The sequence below is a fragment of the Austrofundulus limnaeus genome, unplaced genomic scaffold (assembly GCF_001266775.1).
Source record: "Austrofundulus limnaeus strain Quisiro unplaced genomic scaffold, Austrofundulus_limnaeus-1.0 Scaffold133, whole genome shotgun sequence".
Taxonomy (NCBI): domain Eukaryota; kingdom Metazoa; phylum Chordata; class Actinopteri; order Cyprinodontiformes; family Rivulidae; genus Austrofundulus; species Austrofundulus limnaeus.
The window spans coordinates 1,159,260-1,166,824 of record NW_013952535.1 but is presented as its reverse complement, the minus strand read 5'-3'; the positions used below and the strand labels follow the sequence as shown (position 1 = coordinate 1,166,824).

Sequence of the window (7,565 nt, the reverse complement as noted above, 5' to 3'; positions counted from 1 at the left end):
TTATTTATTCACGTTGCTTAAAGGGGCAATATCATGTAAAATCTACTTTCTTGAGTTTTATATCATGTTATAATATACTTATAAAAAACATGCCCAAAGCCTTGCTTTGACTAATTCATGCATGTTTGAGAAATCCTGCAGCGATTTTAGGCAGCTGAGGAGCAAAACGACAGGTGGGGACTAGAAATGCCTTTTGGGACTAGAAGCAGCTCTGTTGTCCTCCATCCATATTTTCAGTTCCAGGCTGAGTCATTTCTACCTTCTCCTCTCTGTCAACGCTCTCTGGTTTCATTTAAAAGAGTCGATCATCAGATATTGTCCAAGATTAACCTTCAGGGTGGATATAGCTCGCTAGCAGCCTCGCACCAATGACGTAGTTGACATCATCATTTACCCAGAATGCTTTGCTTGTAAATAAAATGGCCCTGTCCGTGTAATATACCTTTCAACTTTTAGTTTAAAAATGATAAACTAAACACCCTACAGTATTTTTACAGGCTTTATTTTACAGTTAAAACATATGGTTATCAAATAAAGTCTAATGTTAAAACTAATCGGGGATCCCTTTAAAGATTTTTCTTGGCTACTACTATATAAAATTTCAGCTGTAATAGCTGAATTATAGCTCTTTGTAACATTAGCATTAGAGGTTAGCTTAAATTGGGACTAGCAATCCTTTTTGGCTACACCACAATGTATTTCAGCTCAATTATTCTTAAAAAATGGCTGAATTTTAGCCATTTAAATGTGGCCGCAGTGGCCAACATGAGTTTTCAAATCCAGAGCACCGTAGTTTTCTTCTATTCTATGTGCCCCACTAGATAACACATTGGCCACCCCCCATGCCACCCCTTGCAAAAAGTCTAGCTCCACCCCTGGTTAAAAAAAAATCTTGATTTTAAATTATATGTTTGCTTCTAATTAAGTCTGAAACTAGATTTTTGCGTGCGTCTCTGTTCTTTCTATACCTGGAAATGGAAGGCAATTGTTAAAAAAAACAGTCTCCTCTCCTCTCCTCTCATAGGTTTCGACAGGTACTGAGTGTGGCAGAGCTGAGTGAATTGGTTGCTGAGATGGGTCATTAGCTTTTCGCCCTCGCCATCGATCGGCGGCAGAAGAGACGTGGGGATAAAGAAAGCGATAGACAGGGCACAGGAGAGACGGGAGCGTGGCCGTGCCTTTAAATTAAAACAATTGGAGAGAATGAAACACTGAATGAAGTGACTGCAACAGCCCTGGTCAGGTTAAATGGATTAAACTGTCCAGAATGCTTTGTTTTAACTTTATGTCACAAGTAAACTAAGTGGGTCTGATCAGGGGGGCTTTTTAAACTCGCTCATGTATGAAAGCATGCTGAGTTTGTTTAGAAACACAAAACAACACAAGTGACACTAATAAGAGAAGATTGTTTTAGTTATTAACTATCAGGATTATCTAATTAAAAATTAAAGGGAAAATGCCTTAGAACAGAAAAGTATTAATTGTTTCTGAATTAAATATTTAATAATTCCATCATGAAACAGCTTACATTAGTTGAATATAAATCAAAGTTTTTAAGATTCATATTGATCTTTTGTATTAGGAGAGTTGACCCAAATCACCAGCAGCTGAAAAATGTTAATATTATGTTTGTCTTTTCAGTTTTGACACAATATAAGAAAGATAAAATTTGTCAACATCAATTGTAGAAGAAGTCCAGACATTTAACAGGAACACAGAAGTTGAAGCCCTGTTTTAACCCCGCCCCCTCAGCCTAAACCCCTTTTTTTGTACTTTACATAGTTCTTCCAGCTGAATGTTTAAAACTACATTTTTTTGTAATAAGTTTAGCTCTTATTTAAAACAGAGGTCATGTGTTGCCTTGTTTGTGTGAAAGGAAGAAGGCGGGGCTTATATGATGCTCAGACTCTGGAAAGCGCCTTTATACTGCAGAACAGCTCCATAATTTTGCAAAAATAGCTGTGGAGATTTTTTAACTTTTCCCTTTCTTCCCTCTCCTCCTTTCCTCCTCTTGTCCCTTTGCCAAGACCATGTAATTATTTAGTAAAATGTGCTGTGTTTGTCCTTTTCTCTTCTCACAGTTCTCACATGCAGCCTCATCACATTTGTCGAGGAGTGTAGGTGGAAACGCCTTGAACTGAGCTTTGTACATCTTTCTCTCCCTCCATCTTTACGAGTTTAACCATCTGTGACATCACCGCCTTGCTGTTTTAACGGACTGTGACATCACTGCAGTTGTGTTTATTGATTAAAATGCTGGCAGCCTTCAGGAAGTTAAAATAAAATCCCAATCCAGTCCCAGTTTGACTTAATGACATTAGTAGCTGCCATTGGCTGGCTGGTTGCTCGGTAACCTGATTAGTGCTAAAGCATTTTGATGATAATGAGATTTGCTCTTATTGGTGTCTGATCAAATCACATCAGGAATGCGTGTGCAAGCAGACTTGCAAATACACACACACACCTTTTAAAAGCACTGGCATTAGCATACAGACATATACAGAGAACGGGATACAAAACTGTGCAGATGTTTTGCAGATTCATACTAAAAGAAAAGGTGGAGAATCTTTTTTTTTTTGGGACAAAATGTAAACATCTGGTGCGAATCCAGGGGCGGAGCCAGTGGGTGGCCAGGGGTGGCCATGACCACCACAGACAAATCTTTGGCCACCCTGCTGTACACACCCCTTCCACAGTGAAACAACCTTTAGGGGTGTAATAATCCTCCTGAACAGTTGGCGGCAGTGTTTAACAGTTTGAAACATCACCTCTATCACTGAAGAAGAGTAATGGCAAGGAAGTGATGATTTTCTTTATACACATAACATGTCTATATAATCTAATTTATGGTGTCAATGTTTGGACTATTTATTTATTTATTTATTTATTTATTTATTTTATTTATTTATTTATGTCATTTTCTGCATGATGCTCTGTCCCTTTTGGTTATGAGTTGGCCTATCACTAAATCAGAAAAAAGTGAAACACCCCTCTAAATTCACTGTTGGTGATTATCATTATTGCACCTGTTCATTGGATAAAATTATTAATATTAGTTTTAAACATGCAGCTGAGGATCATCATTATTTGGCACAATGACATGTGTTACAACTGAAAATAAATCAATAAACAATATAAAAGTGAAAAGTGCCCCTAAAGTAACTGGATATGATAAATTATATCACATTAATTAATTTTATATCAGCTGTAGCAGTGAGTTTAAAACCAGGATGATGGAACTAGTTTAATTAATAATCTGTCTCTTTAAAACATTATTAAATCAAGTGTTTGTTTATGTAGGGAAAATTAGGTTTAATAACCTGTTAAAACACACCAGAATGCAGAAAATGGCATCTATTTCATATAAAATTTTCTGGGGGAGGACCCCCTGACCCCCGCAACTATGTGTCCCCCCACTTTTAAAGTGGTTCTGACGCCCATGTTTATAAGGTAGTCACTGCCTGTTTAAGGACATGAGGAAATGACCAAAACATAAAGATCTGCAGAAACTTTAAAGTAAAAAATCATGTAATTTTCCTGGCCACCCCATGTGTGAGTAGTGGTCCAGTCTGGCCACCCCTGAGAAAAATGTCTGGCTCTGCCACTGTGCAAATCTAATAAGAGAAAGTGAATAAAAAAGGACACAAAAAGCTAAATTATTAGCAGAATTTTAAAGTTAAAAAAAACCACAAACTTGTTTGTCTTTGTGTCTATGGTGTATAATGATGTGATTGTGATGCTGTGTTTCTGAGTGTTTTATGTGCTGCAGAACGGGAACCTGCTGTAAAACAGCAATTATGCTGAGTCAGGCTTGATTTTTAATAAACAAATCAAATCAAATCAAAGAGCAGTGAAAAACTGATCTGTGAAAGTCTGATCAAACACTGGACCAAAAACAAGAAGAAACTTTTCTGAAACTTTGCCCCTTTTAAAAACTGAGACCTCATTTTGACCCAAAGACAGCTGGAAGCTTAATTTGCAAACCTCTATGAAATATGGGGGTTTGCAGCCAAGTAACCAGTGAGTCGTTGCCACGCAAAACGTGGCCAACCTTTCAAAATCATGATCTATGTGCACAGCTTTCAAAACTGCTGTGAAGACTTTTTGTTGTATTTGCTTTTCTGTCATAAGAAGGAGGTATTTTATTAGGTGTCATTAAGCAGCTCCAGTGCTCTGTAATTACAGAAACTATTCTGGAAAGTTCAGTAAGGGCTTGAGATGCCCACGACTCAATTGTTTCTGAGAGGAAAAAATGGTGCACAATTGTTTTGAACGAAGCTGCTGGCCTTTGTGACTAACTTGAGAAAATTGAGACCTCCTCTTAACATTTTGAAGCATTTTAGAAACATCCTCATGAATGAAGTTTGCCAAATGTTTTTCAAATAACTGGAAAAGGCATAGTTTTGAGTAGATAAACAGGTATAAGATATTTATGGTATTCTGTTTCAAATGAATTATATTGTTTACTATTTTAATTGGACAACCTGGTTCCTAAAGATTTTTTAAAAAATACCAAAGACTAAACTATTTGATATCTGTATGTGAACATATATGGGGTGCCATTTGTAAAGTTACACAGTCAAAAATTACCAACATTTTTTTATTTAGCCTTTTATAAGAAAAAAAGAACAGATTTATTTTTCAAAGTCAGTTTTTCACCAAATGATTCATACATTTATAAATGTCATACTTTATAAACTAAATATTTAACTTACAAATTAAATATTCAGTTAACAAGCTAAATATTTAACTTGTGACTTAAAGATTTAGTTTTGAGCTAAATATTTAGTTTGTAACTTAAATATTTAGCTAGCAAGTTAAATATTTAACTTAAATATTTAAAACTAAATATTTGTCAACTTGTGACTCACAAGTTAAATATTTAGCTTGTTAACTAAATATTTAATTTGTAAGTTAAATATTTAGTTTATAAACAATGACATTTATAAATGTATGAATCATATGGTGAAAAAACTGATTTTGAAAAAATTAATCTGTTCTTTTTTTTCTTATAAAAGGCTAAAGAAAACAAAAATATTGGTAGTAATTTGTGACTGTGTAGCTTTACAAACGGCACCCCATAAATGTATGTAAGTTGGCTCAATGGTGCCACCTGATAGCTTGTGGCACCAATTAAAAGCCAGTCCATTTTGTGAGATTAGGTTTACCATAGTCCTAATCCCACTCATAAAATGTATTTTATTCTGGCTCAGGAGGGTCAGTACTGTAGCACCAGATCTTTGGGCTGTTGCTTTAGTCAAATAAATAAATAAATAAATAAATAAATAAATAAATAAATAAATAAATAAATTAAATAAATAAATAAATACATCTCCATATATAAATTCTAATTGGGTTAACATTCAAGTTCTTGGCAGCACTCAAATCTGTGTGTGTGCTTTTGTAAACACAAAGAAAACAAGTTTATGAACCGATATGACGAAACTAGAGTGCTCTCTTTGCATGAAAGCAAAAAAAGTCCTTCTACAAGACAATACAGAAGTAAAATCCTTGTGTTGGTCTTTTGTGCGCACACAGAGTGTGTACATGTGTGTCTGTTTGTGTAGGTGCTCGCCTGACTTGTCTTTGTAAGTTAAAATGCCAACGCCTCTCTTCACTCTTACTGATTCCCTTATAATTAATCAGCCATGCAATTACACTGCAGAGCAGAGAGCAAACAGGAGAGAGAGACACGAGGAACACGGAGGGAGGCAGCACACAAACTTCTATTTCAATCTATTGTGCGTGAGCAGGAAGGGAAAAAAACTGAGGAAGAGATGGAGAAAAAACGAGAAGTTTTCTCATGAAAGGTGATAATAAGGAGCCCTTAAAAGAACAAATGAAAATGTCATTTTTTTTCCTCTCCACCCGTCACTACTACCCTCCCCTTTGTCCTGCAGAGGGATAATGAGGGGGAAAAGGAGAACGTGAGTGTTTCTCAACAGGAGACCTTTTGTTGAAACATCTCCACACTTCATCCCTCCCTCCCTCGGCTCTTTTTTCCTTACATCCTGACATCTTTCCTCCTCCTCACCATCTCCAGCGTACCTTTTTTTTTTCTCTCTCCCTCTCTTTCAGCACCCTCCTCTCTTTTGTTACAGGAGTTTCTTTCCTCCAGTTCCACCCACTCTCCATTCACTTTGCACCCCATTATCCTGGCCATTAATTCCAGGTTGATGTTGCGGTGACGGGTTTGGATTGGGTCAGAACAGAGGCTATGCCCCCCCATCTCTTCAACCATTAGAAAGGTCAGTTATTATGGTAATAGGACACAGTTTCATATTAGAGCCAGTCTTTTTGTTCTGCACAAGTTTCATTACTCTAGAGAAGCTCTCATTACAAAGAACAACGCCTCATGCCGGCTCTCTTTTGTTGAGAGGACAATACTTGCAGCGGATGAATGTAAAACACTTTCTTCTTCTTGTAAATATGCTGCTGAGGTGTCCTTAACCAAAGCAATTAACATCGCACTGATGAGGCTGCATTTGGTACTTTAAATACATTGCTGTTGATGTTCATAAGAAGTACTTTTTCGCAAACAATTTTCAATTTTACGATAAAATTTGGTGTATTTTTTAAAGTTAGCTACTCAAATAAACTCAAGAGTGATTTACGTGTCAGAACTGGGCTTTTAGTACTCTAGTCAACAGGGGACTCCCCTGCTTCACAGTCTTCGAGGCCATTTCACATTGTGAACCTTTGCCACTGAATAATCAACCTTGTCAAGGCTGACTAAAAAACTAACTTTGTCTCAAGAAAATTGCTGCAAAACTGCCAGTGAATCACTCACTTCCCCCTCCTGTTTGCTCTCAATGCTGCGCTTGACCAATGGCATGCCAGAGCCAATTCTTCTGTCAGAGAACAAAAGGTGTTTCCTGTTGTGTGAGGTTTTGTTTTGTGTGGACTGTACCAGACTTGAGTCAATCATGAGTGCCGAGTTGGTGAAGCTTTTTGGCTCCATGCGGCACAAACAGAAACCGAGGTTCTACTTCCCTTTGTGGATAATGTGTGTTCTAGTTGCAAAACACACATGCATTACTCAGTTGCTGCTCCCTTAGATTCACCTGTTCAGTAGTTTGTTAAACAGCCAATCAGCCAGTAGCGATCTCTACTTGTGACGTTGTGCGTATCATTTACATTTTCTGCTGCTCTCTAAAATAATTAGTCAATCTGCGTGGATTAAACGGTGATTCAGTGGTAATATAACAGAAAAAGACATTCCTAGAGCAAATTTCAACACATTTGACTTCAGGAATTGCAGGATTTCAGTTGAAAGGTTGGAGGTTTGAGGTCTTCGACAGACTTGGAAAGGTGATGTTTACGGTTTGTCCAAATACAAAATTATCACCATATGTGTGACTGACAGCAGTAGAGCGCTGTAGTAAAAACAATATAAAGTTCACTGTATATTATGAGAGGCCCTTTTGGCCATAATTCATACTTGCTCTCAGATGTACTATCAAACTGTCTCACATTTACTATCAAACTCTCACATTTACTATCAAACTCTCTCACATTTACTATCAAACTCTCTCACATTTACTATCAAACTCTCACATTTACTA

General features: G+C 36.9%; 1 long non-coding RNA gene across 1 annotated transcript in view; it reads left to right on the top strand.

Annotated features, from left to right (window-relative positions):
• LOC106522652 (uncharacterized) overlaps window positions 1–7,565 on the top strand; it is a 36,560-nt gene that overhangs the window by 9,421 nt on the left and 19,574 nt on the right. The gene's annotated exons all lie outside the window — the stretch shown is intronic.